Source organism: Papio anubis, chromosome X, assembly GCF_008728515.1.
Source record: "Papio anubis isolate 15944 chromosome X, Panubis1.0, whole genome shotgun sequence".
Classification (NCBI taxonomy): Eukaryota; Metazoa; Chordata; class Mammalia; order Primates; family Cercopithecidae; genus Papio; species Papio anubis.
This window is the reverse complement of record NC_044996.1, coordinates 30,248,941-30,267,911: the sequence shown is the minus strand read 5'-3', so window position 1 is coordinate 30,267,911 and position 18,971 is coordinate 30,248,941. Positions and strand designations below refer to the sequence as shown.

Below are 18,971 nucleotides of genomic sequence, written 5' to 3'. Positions count from 1 at the left end.
CCTAGGCTCCACATACACACAAAAAATACAAGAATTAGCTGGGGGTGGTGACACACACCTGTAGTCCCAGCTACTCAGGAGACTGAGGCAGGAGAACTGTTTGAACCCGGAAGGTGGAGGTTGCAGTGAGCCGAGATTGCGCCACTGCATTCAAGCCTGGGCAACAGAGCGAGACGCCATCTCAAAAAAAAAAAAAAAAAAAAAAAACTCCAATCATTTCATTATTAATGTATATAAGGATGTTCCATAAAGTGCTATCTTCTAAAACAAAACAACTCAATATCTAACAAAAGACGACAATACTATGGTAATATGGGCCACCAGGCAACCATTAAAAATTCATGTTCAGGATGTATTTTAAAAATATATATATTATACAGGGGCCATGTTAACCTTCTCTGTATCATTCCAATTTTAGTATATTTACTGCCGAAGCAAGCACCATGATGTTGTATTAGGTGGAAAAAGCTGGTTACAAAATAATGCTGTATTATATAACCCAAATTATAAAAGATACAGATATATAAAGACAGGCTAAATTACATATCAAAATTCTGCTGTGGTTATCTCTGAGCAGTGAGATTAAATTCTTTTGTTTGTGCTTTTCTTAACTTTCTAAATTCTATACAGCAAATATATTAGATTCTAATGAAAAGAAACAAGCAGGTGGACTCTTGATTAGTCAGGCACCCTTGTACAATCCTGCCAACCAGACTATGGGCATAATCTGGTTATTTGCCATGTGACAATGCTTCCTCCATCTGTGAATACACTGGCCAAGTAAACTATCAATAGCAGGGCCTGGTAATGCAAAGTTTTGGCTTTTCATTCACAGAAAATAATTTTTATGACTTAGAGAAGGATATGTTCTTTGGTTCTTATCTTTTTGCCTATCCTGAGAATTTCTGCCAGTTTGTTACACAGGTAACTGCCTCTGAGCAACCCACTAGGTTTTTTGGGGTTTTTTTTCTTCAGGTTTCTTTGTGGTTTTGTTTGTTTGTTTGTTTCAGACGGACTCTCGCTCTGTCGCCCAGGCTGGAGTGCAGTGGCGCGATTTGGGTTCACTACAACCTCTGCCTTCCAGGTTCAAGCAATTCTTCTGCCTCAGCTTCCCAAGTAGCTGGGATTACAGGCATGCACTACCAGGCCCAGCTAATTTTTTTTTTTTTTTTTTTTTTGTATTTTTAGTAGAGACAAAGTTTCACCATGTTGGCCAGGCTGGGCTCAAAATTCCTCACCTCAAGTGATCCACCTGCCTCAGCCTCCCAAAGTGCTGGGATTACATGTGTGTGCCACCACGATGCCTGGCTGATTTTTGTATTTTTAGTAGAGACAGCGTTTCATCATGTTGGCCAGGCTGGTCTCAAACTCCTCATCTCAAGTGGTCTGCCTGCCTTGGCCTCCCAAAGTGCTGGGATTACAGGCGTGAGCCACCGTGCCTGGCGATCATCAGGTTTCAAAAAAGAGAGAGGGCCAGACATGGTGGCTCATGCCTGTATTCCCAGCACTTTGGGAGGTCAAGGCAGGCGGACTGCTTGAGCCCAGGTGTTCGAGGCCAGGCTGAGCAACATGGTGAGACCCCGTCTTTACAAAAAATAAAAATAAAAATTAGGCCAGCCGTGGTGGCTCACGCCTGTAATCCCAGCACTTGGGGAGGCTGAGACAGACGGATCATCTGAGGTCGGGAGTTCGAGACCAGCCTGACCAACATGAAGAAATACCGTCTCTACTAAAAACACAAAATTAGCCGGGCGTGCTGGCACATGCCTGTAATGCCAGCTACTCAGGAAGGCTGAGGCAAAAGAATCGCTTGAACTCGGGAGGCCGAGGTTGCGGTGAGCCGAGATTGCGCCACTGCACTCCAGCCTGGGCAGTAACAGCAAAATTCCATCTAAAATGAATAAATAAATAAAAATAAAAATTAGTTGGGCATGGTTGCACATGCCTATAGTCTGCACACGCCTGTAGTCCCAACTACTTGGGAAGCTGAGGTGGAAGGACTGCCTGAGCCTGGGAAGTAGAGTCTGCAGTGAGCTATGATTGTGCCAATGCACTCCACTCTGGGAGACAGAATGAAAAACTATCTCCAAAAAAAAAAAAGAAAAGAAAAGAAAAAGAGAGAGAGGGATACAGGTCAAGTCACAGAGATAAAAGCAGTGATCAGGTCATGTTCATGGTGGCTGGCCAGAAACAAATGCCTTTTGGTCCATTGCTTGAGTGGCAGTAAACCAGCAGTAGCAGAGAAGGGCTGAGAAACACAGGTGGATACCTGATTGCTACTTATTGGGTTTCTTTTTTTTGTGATGGAGTCTTGCTCTGTCACCCAGACTGGAGTGCAGTGGTGCGATCTTGGCTCTCTGCAACCTCCACCTCCTGAGTTCAAGTGATTCTCCTGCCTTAGCCTCTTGAGTAGCGAGACTACAGGGGCGCACCACCATGCCCGGCTAATTTTTGTATTTTTAGTAGAGACGGGGTTTCGCCATGTTGGCCAGGCTGTTCTCGAACTCCTGACTTCAGGTGATCCACCCGCCTCAGCCTCACAAAGTGCTGGGATTACAGGTGTGAGCCAACGTGCCCGGCCAACTTATTGTTAACTTGAATTGAAAATAAAAGGACTTGCTAAGTGAGAAACCAGTGTGCCAAAAAAAAAAAAAGAAGAAAAAAAAAAAAGGACTTCTTGTGGAAAAACTTTTCTGAGTGATATCTCTTTGGAGTTATGAACTGTTCATCCACTGCCTTGTAAAAATTAACAATGACTTTGGGACCTGGTAAAAAGAAAGAAGTCTCCACAAACTTTGGGCAAAAACTTCCCTAAAATGATTTTTACAAAAAGAGCAGCTCAGAATCAAGTATACTAAAAAGTATAATCATTATTATTATTATTATTATTATTATTATTATTATTATTATTTTGAGACGGAGTCTCACTCTCACCAGGCTGGAGTGCAGTGGCACGATCTCGGCTCACTGCAACCTCCACCTCCTGGGTTCAAACAATTCTCGTGTCTCAGCCTCCCGAGTAGTTGGGATTACAGGCACATGCCACCATACCCAGCTAATTTTTGTATTTTTAGTAGAGACAGGGTTTCACCATGTTGGCCAGGATGGTCTCGATCTCCTGATCTTGTAATCCTCCCGCCTCATTCTCCCAAAGTGCTAGGATTACAGGTATGAGCCACCGCACCCGGCCATCATTATATTTTGTAGACACGAGCAAAAATTGTTCATAATAACTATGTCTTGCTGGGCAGGATAATAAAAATCATTATCTTACTTTACAGATAAAGAAACTAATCAGCTTGGGAAACATAGGGAGACCCAGTCACTCCAAAAAAAAAACAAAAAAAACGAAGGCATGGTGGCTCGAGCTACTCAGGAGGATGAGGTGGGAGGATCAGTTGAGCCTGGCCACTCCAGCCTGGGCTGACAGAGCCAGATCCTGTCTCAAAAAAACAAAACAAACAAAAAACAAAAACAAAAAAAGAAAGAAAGAAAGAGAAAGAAACTAAGACGTAAGGAAGGTAAATGATTTACTAAGGCCATAGAGCTGATTAGTGGCATAGAACTGGAACTTACTGTACTCTGATACTTTGTGCAGATAACTTATTCTGACACAGTGATTAGAATGTAGTTCATACAATCAGATGGTTCCATGGATGACTTCATAAGCAGGTAATACCTATCCCTAGACATTTCTCAGAATGAAGTATTCTTTTCTTTTCTTTAAGAGATGGGGTCTCGACTGGGCTTGGTGTCTCGTCTTTAAGAGATGGGGTCTCGGCCGGGCACGGTGGCTCAAGCCTGTAATCCCAGCACTTTGGGAGGCCGAGACGGGCGGATCACGAGGTCAGGAGATCGAGACCATCCTGGCTAACACGGTGAAACCCCATCTCTACTAAAAAAAAATACAAAAAACTAGCCGGGCGTGGTGGCGGCGCCTGTAGTCCCAGCTACTTGGGAGGCTGAGGCAGGAGACTGGCGTGAACCCGGGAGGCAGAGCTTGCAGTGAGCTGAGATTCGGCCACTGCACTCCAGCCTGGGCGACAGAGCGAGACTCCGTCTCAAAAAAAAAAAAAAAAAAAAGAGAGATGGATGGGGTCTCGACTGGGCTGGGCGTGGTGGCTCACGCCTGTAATCCCAGCACTTTGGGAGGCTGAGGTGGGTGGATCACTTGGTCAGGAGTTCAAGACCAGCCTGGCCAACATGGTGAAACCCGGTCTACTAAAAATACAAAAATTAGCTGGGCATGGTGGCATATGCCTGCAATCCAACTACCTGGGAGGCTAAGGCAGGAGAATCGCTTGAACCTGGGAGGCGGAGGTTGCAGTGAGCCCAGATCGTGCCACTGTACTCCAGCAGCCTAGCTGACAACTCCGACTCCCTCACACACACACACGCACACACAAAAAGAGATGGGGTCTTACTATGTTGCTCAAGCTGGTCTTGAACTCCTGGCCTCAAGTGATCTTCTAACCTCAGAATGAAGTATTCTATTCCATGATCATGTTGGGATCTCAAGCAAGTACTTAAACAACTTTTTTTTTTTTTTTTTTCTGGGACAGGGTCTTGCTCTATCGCCCAGACTGGAGTGCAGTGTCACAATCTCGGCTCACTGCAGCCCCTGCCTTGCAATTTCAAGCAATCCTACCACCTCAGCCTCCCAAGGAGCTGGACTCCAGGCAGGCGCCAGCACACTCAGCTAATTTTTAAATTTTTTATAGAGACAAGGTCTCACTATATTGCCCAGGCTGATCAAACAAGTTATGGATAAGAGCCCATATCTTTTCTTTCTTTAGTAAAAATATTTAGCTCTATTTGAAAGCTACAGTGCTATCTATATTCAAACATTTAGTATGTTTCTCTTCTGTCTAGGTTTTAATTTTTTTTTAATGGCACAAAGTAAAGGAAACTGTGCCACAGTTAAGTGCTACAAACCAAATTTAAATGATACAACATATTTCATGAGTGTCCGCATGTACCCGAATGCTATCTACAAACTAATTTTCATTTTCCTTCATCCCATCATTTTAGCTACAAGTACTTTCTCTACTAAACATGCTGAATTTAAACTAAAAATTTTCAATCTTGGCCGGGAATGGGGCTCAAGCGTGTACCCCCAGCACTTTGGGAGGTCGAGGTGGGCAGACCACCTGAAGTCAGGGGTTCAAGACCAGCCTCGCCAACATGGCAAAACCCCGTCTCTACTAGAAATACAAAAAACTTAGCTGGGCATGGTGGCACGCGCCTGTAGTCCCAGCTACTCAGGAGGCTGAGGCACAAGAATCGCTTTAACCTGGGCGGCAGAGGTTGCAATGAGCTGAGATCGCACCACTGCACTCCAGCCTGGGCGACAGAGCGAGACTCTGTCTCAATTAAAAAAAAAAATCAATCCTATTTGGTTTAATGTAAGGTCAAAATTTAAGCATGGGCTTGTGTGATTCTATAGCTCATCTTCTCTTCTTTCACGATGTTACCTTTGATAATAACTAACATATGTAATGTGCTTTACAATTTAGAATGTTTTCATATATGGTATCTAATTTAACCTACATATCATAGGCCTCATCTGAAATAAGAGGAAACAGTGGTTCTGACTGTTACTCATCAAAGGTCATGGACCCAGTGATTATGACCAATATAGGTCTAAGGAAATTACTATAAGAATTACTGGCCGAAGGGACAGTCCAATGAGGTAGCAGAAAATGTTAGGCTTCCTTCCCTTTCAAGGCCTAAAAAATTAGCTGGAACCACAGAAAGGTTAAGTCACATGGTAATATATACTGAGATGTCTTTTTTTTTTTTTCTTTATTTTTGAGATGGAGTCTCACTCTGTTACCCAGACTGGAGTACAGTGGCATGATCTCAGCTCACTGCAACCTCCACCTCCCAGGCTCAAGTGATTCTCCTGCCTCAGCCTCCTAAGTAGCTGGGATTGCAGAGGCATGACCTAGTTTTTTGTTTTTTGGGGTTTTTTTTTGTATTTTTTTAGTAGAGATGGGGTTTCGCCCTGTTGGTCAGGCTGGTCTTGAACTCCTGACCTCAAGTGATCCACCTGCCTCGGCCTCCCAAAGTGCTGGGATTTCAGGTGTGAGCCACTGCACCCAGCCAGATATCTGTATTTCTGTATTTAAGGTGAATAAAATGATTACAGAAATAAGAATAAAATTTCAAACCATGATATAAGTATTTATAAGTACCAGGGAATGCACAATAGTACCAGCCTTGTCCAGTTTAAGAAATCAGCTTTAATCCACTTAGTTCAACCTCTGACCATCTGAGATCAAGCTATTCCCAGTCTGTACAAGTAAACGTGACTTTTCACTATGACCCATATCCTCGAAAATACATAAAACTGTATCACAAGGTGAATCACGTGTATCCATAATAAAGACTGGGTACCAAATCATACCAAAATCAAATCCCAAAATGTATCAAACAGCAGAGCTACAAAGGTATCATAATTTAAAACAATAAAAGCCCATGCCAAGTCCTGCAAAATGGACAGAAGTATGTTTTTATCATATCAAGGATAATCTATTAACCATATACAGAGCAGATAAAATAAATAACCCATAAATATGGTCTCAAATTCCTGTTTCTGTTTTTTGAGATAGGGTCTCGCTCTGTCGCCCAAGGTGGAATGGGGTGCCCTGATCTTGGCTCACTGCATCCTCCACCTCCTGGGCTCAAGTGATCCTCCCACCTCAGCCTCCAGAGTAGCTAGGATTACAGGCACACGCACAACCATGCCCAGTTAATTTTTCTATTTTTAGTAGAGATGGCGTTTTACCATGTTGCCCAGACTGGTCTTGAACTCCTGGGCTCAAGGGATCTCCCTGACTCGGCCTCCCAAAGTGCTGGAATTAAAGGCATGAGCCACCATGCCTGGCCTGGGATTGTTATATGGAACTTTTTTCCTTGACAAAATCTCAGATAATCAGGCTTAAAAACTATTAGAATGGGTTTTGAATCTTTGGAATCAACCAGCCCTTAGCCCAACCTCCCTGGGTTTTTTTTGTTTGTTTGTTTGTTTGCTTGTTTGTTTGTTTTGAGACAGGGCCTCACTCTGGCACTCAGGCTAGAATGCAGTGGCGGACTCATGGCTCATTGCCGCCTTGACCTCCCGGGCTCAAGCCATCTTCACAGGCGCATGCCATCACATCACATTTTTTATTATTGGTAGAGACGGGGTCTCACGATGTTGCCCAGGCTGGTCTCGAACTCCTGGGATCAAACAATCCTCCCACCTCAGCCTCCCAAAGTGCCGGGCTTACAGGTATGAGTCACCACGCCTGGCCCTGTTACTTTACAGATGAAGAAAGTGCAGTATAAAATAATACACTGGATAAATAAAAAATGTATTTTGAAAGACTTCAGGCCGGGCGCAGTGGCTCACGCCTGTAATCCCGGGACTTTGGGAGACCGAGGCGGGTGGATGACCTGAGGTCAGGACTTCGAGACCAGCCTGGCCAACATGGTGAAACCCCATCTCTACTAAAAATGCAAAAATTAGCTGGACGTGGTGGCAGGCACCTGTAATCTCAGCTACTCGGGAGGCTGGGGCAGCAGAATCACTTGAACCCAGGAGGCAGAGGTTGCAGTGAGCTGAGATCGTGCCAATGCGCTCCAGCCTGGGCAACAAGAGCAAAACTCTGTCTCAAAAACAAAGGGCGGGTACAGGGGCTCATGCCTGTAATCCCAACACTTTGGGAGGCCAAGGTGGGCGGATCACAAGGTCAGGAGTTCAAGACCAGCCTGGCCAACATGGTGAAACCCTGTCTCCACTAAAAATACAAAAATTAGCCGGGTGTGGTGGCACATGTCTGTATCAAACAAAACAAAACAAAACGACTTCATAAGAAATGTTAACTATAGAATGTTGAATGGGAGAAAAAAGATTAAAACAACCTGTAGACAATATGATCATAATTATTCTATTTCATAAATTTTCTATAATAAACACCTATCTCTGGCCAGGCACGGTGGCTCACGCCTGTAATCCCAGCATATTGGGAGGCCAAGGTAGGCAGATCACATGAGGTCAGGAGTGAGACTCCGTCTCAAAAAAATAAATAAATACATAAAATAAAATGAGCCGTGCAGGGTAGCACACCTATAGTCCCAGCAACTTGGGAGGCTGAGGCAGAAGAATCGCTTGAACCCGGGAGGCAGAAGTTCAGTGAGCCAAGATCATGCCACTGTACTCCAGCCTGGGCAACAGAGCAAGACTCCGTCTCAAAAAAAAAAAAAAAAAAAGGAGAGAGATATGTGTTTTTTTTAAACACATATCGCTTTTATAACTTAAAATACTCAAAGGCCAGCGCAGTGGCTCACGCCTGTAATCCCGGCACTTTCAGAGGCCAAGGCGGGCAGATTATATGAGGTCAGGAGTTCAAGACCAGCCTGGGCAACATGGTGAAACCCAGTCTCTACTTAAAATACAAAAAAGGCTGCGTGCGGTGGCTCACGCCTATAATCCCAGCACTTTGAGAGGATGAGGCGGGTGGATCATGAGGTCAGGAGTTCGAGACCAGCCTGGCTAACATGGTGAAACCCCATCTCTACTAAAAATACAAAAATTAGCCAGTTGTGGTGGCGTGCACCTATAATCCCAGCTACTCGGGAGGCTGAGGCAGGAGAATTGCCTGAACCCGGAGGCAGAGGCTGCAGTGAACCGAGATCGTGCCACTGCACTCCAGCTCTGGGCGACAGAGCAAGACTCCGTCTCAGGGGAAAAAAAAAACATTAAAAAAAAAAAAAAATTAGCCAGCTGTGGTAGCACACGCCTGTAATCCCAGTTATTTGGGAGGCTGAGTCACCAGAATCACTTGAACCCAGGAGGTGGAGGTTGCAGTCAGCTGGGATCATGCACTGAACTCCAGCCTGGGTGACACAACAAGACAATGTCTCAAAAATAAATAAATAAAATATTCAAAATACCCTTTTATGTTTTAAATTCAACACATCAAATAACATATCAAAAATGTGAAAATGTAAAGAAAGATGGGGTCACTGACATGCACAATCCCACGGCTAATTGGAAACAAAGTCAATAATCTAGGTACTGTGGTACCCAACCCAGGACTCTCTCCAAACACTGTAGCACATGACCTCTAAGATACAGAAACAGTATTTGAGCCGGGAGTGGTGGCTCACGCCTGTAATCCCAGCACTAGGGAGGCCGAGGCGGGCGGATCACGAGGTCAGGAGATTGAGACCATCCTGGCTAACATGGTGAAACCCGTCTCTATAAAAATAAAAAAAATTAGCTGGGCGTGGTGGTGGGCACGGTGGTGGGTGCCTATAGTCCCAGCTACTCGGGAGGATGAGGCAGGAGAATGGCGTGAACCTGGGAGGCGGGGCTTGCAGTGAGCCGAGATCGTGCCACTGCACTCCAGCCTGGGGTACAGAGTGAGACTCCGTCTCAAAAAAAAAAAAAAAAGAAATAGTATTTGTTAAATTCTTAAGTATTTTTTATCTTATCACTACTGTTTCTGTCTCCTCATATCTACTCACACAATGCCCTTTAATAGTGCTAACAGGTTACATTTTATAATACTATTAACAGATTATCTCACAGAGATAAAGCTTGAGAATTGACAGCTCATGATAATCTCCCAGTCGCAAAAGAACAATGGAAAAACAAAGACACAAAAGCAAAATAAAAACAAAGCAAAAAAAAAAAGAAGAAAGGAGGCCTGGTGTGGTGGCTCACAGCTGTAATCCCGCCACTTTGGGAGGCCAAGGTGGGCGGATCACGAAGTCAGGGGAAGCAGACCATCCTGGCTAACACGATGAAACATGGTCTTTACTAAACACACACACACACACACACACACACACACACAATTAGCCGGGTGTGGTGGTGGGTGCCTGTAGTCCCAGCTACTTGGGAGGCCGAGGCAGGAGAATGGCATGAACCCGGGAGGCAGTGCTTGCAGTGAGCCAAGATCGCGCTACTACACTCCAGCCTGGGCAACAGAGCCAGACTCTGTCCGTCTCAAAAAAAAAAAAAAAAAAAAAAGAAGAAGAAAGGCGTTTTTGTTTTTTTTTTTTTGACATACTTATTCTTGGAATCATACCACATACTACAATGCCTGGAACACATAAAGTGCTCAATGAATGTTTATTTCATAAACTGTGGGTTTTGCTCTCTGCTAATACTAGCTACCAGACTTAAACATTAGACCAAACAAAAACAGTGAAACATTATTATTTTACATTTGGTATCTCTAAGCATTTACAATATAAATACAGGATTTACTAAAGAAATTAATGTTTACAATGAAGTAAAAGGAGAACATTTATTTACTAAATTAGTAAATTTATTTAGTAAAATTTTTGTTACTAAAATATTTTAAGCACTATACAAATTAGCTGGTCCATCAATTATAATACTTTTGAGAAACTGCTCACTTCCTGAAAATGGAAAAAAAAAAAAAAAAAAGGAAGACAAAATAAAATAAAAACCAAAGAAAAAAATAATAATTCTTACCTATTGAAATGGTCCTGGCTAACCTTTAGATATTATCACTTTGTTAGCCTAGTTGGAATCATCCAATGCACTAGAAGGCAATAAAATTACAGGTATAGTACAAGGGCCACTAGACTAGAACCTAGACTCTAGTCCAAGCTTTGCTAATAATCAGATATATTACAATGGGTGATATATTTTTTTGAGTCTTAATCTACTTCTAAAAACTAGACAGCTGGGCCGAGCGCGGTGACTCACGCATGTAATCCCAGCACTTTTTCACCTGAGGTCGGGAGTTCGAGACCAACCTGACCAACATGGAGAAACCCCGTGTCTACTAAAAATACAAAATTAGCCGGGTGTGGTGGTGCATGCCTGTAATCCCAACTACTTGGGAGGCTGAGGCAGGAAAACTGCTTGAACCCGGGAGGCAGAGGTTGAGGTGAGCCAAGATCACACCATTGCACTCTAGCCTGGGCAACAAGAACAAAACTCCATCTCAAAACAAAAACAAAAACAAAACTAGACAGCTGAACTCCTAATCACTGCAAACTGTTTTAGTCTTAACTTTTTATTTTATGTTATTTTTATTTATCTGTTTTTAAGGCAGAGTCTCACTCTGCGGCCCAGGCTGGAATTCAATGTTCCATTCTCAGCTCACAGCGACCTCTGCCTCATGGGCTCAAGTGATTCTCCTGCCTCAGCCTCCCAAGTAGCTGGGACTAGAGGGGTGCACCGCCACACCCAGCTAATTTTTGTATTTTTAGTAGAGATGGGATTTCGCCATGTTAGCCAGGCTGGTCTTGAACTCCTGACCTCAGGTGATCTGCTCACCTCAGCCTCCCAAAGTGCTGGGATTACAGGTGAAAGCCACCGTACTTGGCCCTAGTCTTCACTTTTTAAAAAAACATATATTCTTACCTACAAAGAGTCTACAATTCTGATTTGTTTGTTTGTTTTGTTTGAGACAGGGTCTCACTCTGTTGCCCAGGCTGGAGTACAGTGGCCCAATCATGGCTCACTGCAGCCTCCACCTCCCAAGGCTCAGGTGATCCTCCTGCTTCAACTCCCCAAAGTAGCTGGGACTACAGGTACAAGCCAGCACGCCCGGCTAATTTTTGTATTTTTATTAGAGAGAGGGCTGCGCCATGTTGCCCAGGCTGCAGATATTTTCATTGTATCAATTTCTTTTTTTTTTTTTTTTTTTTGAGACAAAGGTGCGCTCTTGTCACCCAGGCTGGAGTACAGTGGTGCGATCTCGGCTCCCTGCAACCTCTGCCTCCTGGGTTCAAGCAGTTCTCCTGCTTCAGCCTCCCGTGTAGCTGGGACTATAGACGCACACCACCACACCCGGCTAGTTTTTTACTTTTAGTAGAGATGGGGTTTCACCACGTTGGCCAGGCTGGAACTCCTGACCTCAGGTGATCCACCCGCCTTGGCCTCCCAAAGTGCTGGGATTACAGGCATGAGCCACAGCGTCAGGTGTCAAATTTTTGTTGTTGTTGTTGCTTATTTAAAACGGGACCGGCCGGGCGCGGTGGCTCAAGCCTGTAATCCCAGCACTTTGGGAGGCCGAGATGGGCGGATCACGAGGTCAGGAGTTCGAGACCATCCTGGCTAACACGGTGAAACCCCGTCTCTACTAAAAAATACAAAAAACTAGCCGGGCGAGGTGGTGGGCGCCTGTAGTCCCAGCTACTCGGGAGGCTGAGGCAGGAGAATGGCGTAAAAACCCGGGAGGCGGAGCTTGCAATGAGCTGAGATCCGTCCACTGCACTCCAGCCTGGGCGACACAGCGAGACTCCGTCTCAAAAAAAATAAAAAAATAAATAAAATAAAATAAAACGGGACCAAATCAGCCGGGTGTGGTGGTGGGCACCTGTAATCCCAGCTACTTGGGAGGCTGAGGCAGAAGAATCACTTGAACCCAGGAGGTGGAGGTTGCAGTGAGCCGAGATGGCACCATTGTACTCCAGCCTGGACAACAAAAGCGAAATTCTGTCTCACACAAACACACATACACACAAAAAAAGGGACCGGCCGGGCGAGGTAGCTCACACCTGTAATCCCAGCACTTTGGGAGGCTGAGGCCGGTGCATCACCTGAGGTCAGGAGTTCGAGATCAGCCTGGCCAACATGGAGAAACTCCGTGTCTACTAAAAATACAAAAATTAGCCGGGCATGGTGGCGCGTGCCTGTAGTCCTAGCTGCTCGGGAGCCTGAGGCAGGAGAGTCACTTGAACCCAGGAGGCGGAGGCTGCAGTGAGCCAAGATCGTGCCACTGCACTCCAGCCTGGATGACAGAGTAAGACTCCGTCTCAAAAACAAACAAACAAACAAAAAAACACCATGCTAATCTAAATTGTTCCAATTTTAGTATATGTGCTACCACTGAAGCAAGTACCCAAATCTGATATTCTAAATGTGTTAAAAGTTTGCTACATTATTTGATAATCAAGAAGCTTAGGACAATTTCTAAAAATATACGACAACTAGTAACATATTATTTTTACTATCTTACATTAGGAGAGAGCAATACAAGAAAATGAAACATGAGTATCCAATAGAGGCCTGCTTTGTCAGCTGAGTTGACCTGAATCATACTGGATTTTACAGTACAAACCACTGATATGTATAAATACATATATGTGCATAAATATGTGTATGTACCATTGGTATATATTTGCTTATGTTGATATATATATTTGTGTGGGAAGGTGTGAACTTTAAAACTTTTCAATTATGAAATCAATACGAATTTATAACAAATTCAAACCGTACATCAGGTCATGTGAAGTGCAAAGTAAAAAGTCTTCTACCTCTCTTCTCCTCCATAAGTAACTACTGTTAACATTTTTATTGTGTATCCTTCAAGAAACTATCTAGGCAAATGCAAGTATACACACATGTGAAGGTGTGTATATAAATCTAAACTGTTGCCACTTCTTGAATGTGGGGGTGGGGGGGAAGCTCAAGTACTCCATAAGCATGTTAAATACATTGAAATACATAGAAAGTGGTACCACAGTCACTGGCACAAAGTATTATACTCTTCAGAAATGTGTGTTGAATTGAATACATTTAATTTTCATGCTTGGAGGCGATATGGAGCAACTGTGCAAAGTGATGGGCAAGAAGCCACATAACATGGGTTCTAATCTAACTAGTTGGATAGCCTTAAGCAAGCTATGAAATCTCCCTAAGCCGTTGTTTCTGGTTTTGTAAAAGGACAGGGTTTGACTAAGATCCCTTCCAACTCTAAAATGTTATAATTCTAAGATGGCCGTCTGTAACACTGTTCATTGACTGTAATAAATATTATGGGGAAAAAAAGGAAAAGAAACACTACTGAAACCTCCAGTCTTACAAATTTCTGTGAGTCATTAAACTATCAAAGTATAGTTGTGACAGAACTAGCGACATAATTATATTTGAAAGCAAAGTAGTAGATTATTAAAATCTGATTGGTTGGGGTTTTTTTTAACAAAGCTTGGGTTGACGTTTTTCCTTTTTCGGAGGTGGAGAGTGCTACTGCTTAGTTTGAGAATAAACACTCCCCTCCCCGAAAAGAAAATAATTTAAGTGTTATGGAGTTAAAATAATGAAACAAAATCAAATTACATTTTGTTTTACAGAACATGCCGGAGAGGTGACTGGGAAAGCAGACTGGAAAGAATTACCAGCTAATTTCCTCTTCCGGAAGCTCTTTGGCCCTTATTCTTTCTGTTTCATATGCCCTCTCCAGACACACTCCACCCTGCTCCACACAAGCCACAGGTATCACAAGGGGAGGAAATCCCTTTGATCATATTTTTTAAAAAAGTTATTTGCCTCAATTACCTTAGGTGTCACAGGGTTTAGGAAGGCAGTCCCGCGGGCCTGAAGTCACCCACCCACTCACCCACGCCTGCCGTCGGCAGTCCGAGGAACCCGGGCAAGCAGCCGGGGCCAGGCCACCTCTGCCAGGCGGGCGCGGCCTTCCCGCCCTCCCCAGCAGCGCCGGCCCGAGGGGAGTGGAGGGGAAAAGAAGAGAGGGGACGGAGAAGAGGGGAAGGAGGGAAAGCGGAGGAGGGGAAAGCCTACACAAGCTGTACCCACCGCGCCAGGACAGCCGGCCCGAACTGCCCCGCGGCGATCAGCTCGGTCCAAGGGGAGGGTCCCGGAGGAGGCGCGGCCCGAGCCCCAATCTGGAAATGCCAACTCCGCTCTGCGGCCTGGCCCCAGCCTAGGTGAAGGAAACGGAAGTCCCTTCGTCTCCCTCACGCGCCTCCACCGGTCGGCCCATCCGCTGGAGAAACCCGGAGTCGTGAAACCCGAAGTTTGTCCACGCTGTGGGCTCAAAAGAGACACCAGGCGCTGTCCGTCAGTCTCCGGGCCCGGGCTGCGCCACTGGGCCCCGGCTGTGTCCTTCCCACTCCCCCGGCCGGGAGGTCAGCCTCCTGCCCTGCAGCTCCTCCTTCTTTTCCCTCCGCTTATCTCCAATCCTTGCCACTCTGGGCCGGGCGTCCCTCGATGAGCGCCACGCCGGCTCCACCGCTGCTGGTCCCCCACCTTCCCTGAACCGGAAGGGGGCAGTAAGAAAAAATGTGGAGGCCCCTTTGCAAATTTCTAATCCCACCCCTGCCCTCCCAGCTGGAACCCAGAACCTGACCTAGCGGGCGCACATGCGCAGTGAGCACCTTGTAGTCTCCGCCCCTAGCTCCTGCGTTTCTTCTTTTAGCTCCTGCTGATTTGGTTTTCCATTTGGTTTTACCTGTTGGGCCCTGGGGTTGAGGAATAGGGGAAGAAAGGCACAAGGACGGAAAAGAGGAGGAGAAAGGGCGAAAATGTTGAGTTCTTACTATAGATCAGGTACTGTGTTAGGCATATAACGTGGTCTTTGTTGTAATGTTGACAACCCTGTAAGATAAGCACTGTCTCTGGGGATTTAATAAGCCCATTTTACAAAGGAAACTGAGACCCAGAGGGGATAGCTATCCCAGTATCACGCGGCTAATAAGGTAACTGAGGTTAGAATCGGATCTTTTTCCAAGAAGGGAAGGATGAAGGGGGTGACAAGAAAAGGAGACCCTGGGGGAATGGCGGGGATTAAGATTGGAAGGTGAAGGGAAAATTAATAGAGGAAAAAGAAAGCAGATGGACAGGAAACAAAGGAAGTCTGTGTACATAAAATGCTGAAATAAATCCTGGATTTATTTCAAATGCGTTGTAGGATTGTCAGATCAACATAGGAATTTTTGTTTCAGGAAAATGGGATCTTACAGGGTAATGTGGTGAGATGATGGATTCTGAATATTTCATTTCAAATGAAATCGAGTGATGCAAGATATGATCCTCCCTTCACAACAAGGGAACTTGGAGGGAGGAGAGGAAAGACTTTTCTTAAAACTCTTAGTTGCATGTTTATTCTCCCCTTGGGCACCCTACCCTATCTTCTAACAAATCAGAACTACTCGTTGTGCCTGCCCCCCCATCCTCGTACACAAAGCCTTCTCTGATTTTCTTAGCTGAAGTTAATCCCTTCATGCTCTGAACTCTAGTGGCACTTTTCTAATTTTTGTTTTTGCTTTTTTTTAAGCACTGTTTTTTTCTTGTGGTAAAATGTACATGACATAAAATTTACTGTTTTGGCTGGGCGCGGTGGCTCACGCCTGTAATCCTAACACTTTGGGAGGCCGAGGCGGGTGGTTCACCAGAAGTCAGTAATTCGAGACCAGCCTGGCCAATATGGTGAAAACCCGTCTCTACTAAAAATACAAAAATTAGCCGGGTGTGGTGGTGTGCACCTGTAATCCCAGCTACTTGGTAGGCTGAGGCTGGAGAATCGCTGGAACCCGGGAGGCGGAGGCTGCAGTGCCGAGAGCACACCACTGCACTCCAGCCTGGGTGACAGAGCCAGACTCCGTCTCAAAACAAAGAAATAAATAAAAATACATAGGCCGGGCACAGTGGCTCACGCCTGTAATCCCAGCACTTTGGGAGGCCGAGGCGGGCGGATCACGAGGTCAGGAGATGGAGACCATCCTGGCTAACATGGTGAAACCCCGTCTCTACTAAAAATACAGAAAATTAGCTGGGCGTGGTGGCAGGCGCCTGTAGTCCCAGCTACTAGGGAGCCTGAAGGAAGGAGAATGGCGTGAACGTGGGAGGCGGAGCTTACAGTGAACAGAGATGGCGCCACTGCACTCCAGCCTGGGTGACAGAGCAAGACTCCGTCTCAAAATAAATAAATATATAAAATTTACTATTTTAACCATTTTTCAGTGGCAATAAGTGTATTCACATGGCTGTGCGACCATCTCCAGAACTTTTTTGTTATACTTGGCACTTAAATTTGTGCCTCTATTATGGAGCACAGTGCTTTCTGCCATGTAGTATATATGGCACTTGTGTACACACCTTATCTCTCCTATGTTGTAAGCTCATTTATGGCAAGATCTATGTTGAACTCATTTTTGTAATTCCTATTCCTCCAAAACCCTTAGAAGTCATCTTTAATTCCTTTCTCTCATATCCCACATCCAATCCATCAGCAAATCTTGTCATCTCTATCTTCAGAATGAATCCAGAATATCACCAATTCTCGACTCCACATTATGACCTTAGTGCATCTCTCTCGGACTGTAATAGCCTTCTCACTGGTCTCCCATTTACATCCTTGCTCCTCTCCAGTCATTTCACACAATGGCCAGAGTTATCCTCATGAAACATGTCAGTTCATGGTCATTTCACTGCTCAGATCCCTTAATTGGCTTCCCATTTCCCTCAAAGTAAAAGCCACAGATTTATAATGACCTACCAAAGCTATCATAGCCACCAAAATGACCACCAATGGTCTTCACCTCTTGCTATTTACACCCCGGGGTAGTTCTCTTCTATAATGAACCAGGGCTGACTGTGTCATCAGTAGTATATGGTAGAAATGATAGCATGTGACTTACAAGACTAGGTCATAAAAGGCATTGTGGTATTTGCCTTGCTCCGTTTTTTGATTGGTTGCTGTAGGGGAAGGCAGCTATCATGTCATGAAGATACTCAAACAGCATGTGGAGGCTGGTTTGAGTGAAGTGGTGTTTACAACCAACTGATCACAACTAGTTACAGATTTCTTTCTTCCTTCTCTATTCTCACTGCTTTACTTCACTAGCCTTTTTTAAAAAACAGCAGGTAGGCCGGGCACGTTGGCTCACGCCTGTAATCCCAACACTTTAGGAGGCCGAGGCGGGTGGATCACCTGAGGTCAGGAGTTCAAGACCAGCCTGACCAACATGAAGAAACCCCGTCTCTACTGAAAATACAGAATTAGCCAGGCATGGTGGCGCACACCTGTAATCCCAGCTACTCCGGAGGCTGAGGCAGGAGAATCACTTGAACCCAGGAGGCGGAGGTTGCGGTGAGCTGAGATCACGCCATTGCACTCCAGCCTGGGCAAAAAGAGCAAAACTCCGTCTCAAAAAAAAAAACAGCAGGTAGAGACCCACACAAATAGAAACAAAGTCCTTCCCGCTCCTCATCCCTTCCTCCCCCATCAACAACCAGCACCAATTTGCCAACCATGTGACTGAGCTGCCTTGGAAGAAGAATCTTCAGGCACAGCCTTCAGAAACTGCAGCCTCTTGGGACCCAGAGCCAGAACCCCCAAGCCAAACCACTCTTGAATTCCTGTGTATTATTGTCAATAGCCAAATTTTAGGGCAATTTGTTACACAGCAGTGGATACCTAATACAAAGACCCTAAACTCTGTTACTTTTATATCTTCATTTCCTACTATTCTCCTTTCTTTAGTTTTCCGGCCTCAGGGTCTTTGACCTTGCTGTTTACTCTGTCCGGAACACTTTCCCCAGATAGCGTATCCTTCTCCTTCAAGTCTTTGCTTAATTGTTATCTTCTCCAAAAGACCTACAGTGACCACTATATTTAAAATTATAGTTCCACCTCCCAGCACTCCCAATCTCCCTTCCTCTGCTCAACTTTCTCCTTTTTCCACGGCATCTGTCACTTTCTTTTTTTGCTTTTTTTTTTTGCTTTTGTTTTTTTGTTTTCTTTTTCTTTTTTTTTTTTTTTGAGACAGAGTCTCGCTCTGTCGCCCAGGCTGGAGTGCAGTGGCGCGATCTCGGCTCACTGCAAGCTCCGCCTCCCGGGTTCACGCCATTCTCCTGCCTCAGCCTCCCGAGTAGCTGGGACTACAGGCGCCCACCACCTCGCCGGGCTATTTTTTTGTATTTTTTTAGTAGAGACGGGGTTTCACCGTGTTAGCCAGGATGGTCTCGATCTCCTGACCTCGTGATCCGCCCGTCTTGGCCTCCCAAAGTGCTGGGATTACAGGCTTGAGCCACTGCACCTGGCTTGTGTTTTGTTTTTTAGAGACAGAGTCTTGCTCTGTTGCCCAGGCTGGAGTGCAGTGGCCGGATCTCAGCTCACTGCAAGCTCCGCCTTCCGGGTTCACGCCATTCTCCTGCCTCAGCCTCCCGAGTAGCTGGGACTACAGGCGCCCAC

At 45.2% G+C, this 18,971-nt stretch overlaps 1 protein-coding gene and 1 non-coding gene across 3 annotated transcripts in view; both read right to left on the bottom strand.

Annotated features, from left to right (window-relative positions):
* The window catches only part of XIAP (X-linked inhibitor of apoptosis), a 53,179-nt gene extending 38,296 nt beyond the window's left edge, over positions 1–14,883 (bottom strand). The window contains exons 1-2 of one of the 2 annotated variants that reach the window (XM_017954354.3): positions 14,573–14,883; positions 10,496–10,565 (exon numbers count right to left, since the gene is read on the bottom strand). The gene's annotated coding sequence lies outside the window, so the exon portion shown is untranslated. The remainder of the gene's footprint in view (positions 1–10,495; positions 10,566–14,572) is intronic. The other variant, XM_003918241.5, reaches the window with a different exon arrangement.
* On the bottom strand, positions 336–438 carry LOC116272218. Its single transcript, XR_004180942.1, has one exon. It is a non-coding gene; the product is annotated as a U6 spliceosomal RNA (small nuclear RNA).
* Positions 14,884–18,971: the final 4,088 nt, after the last annotated feature.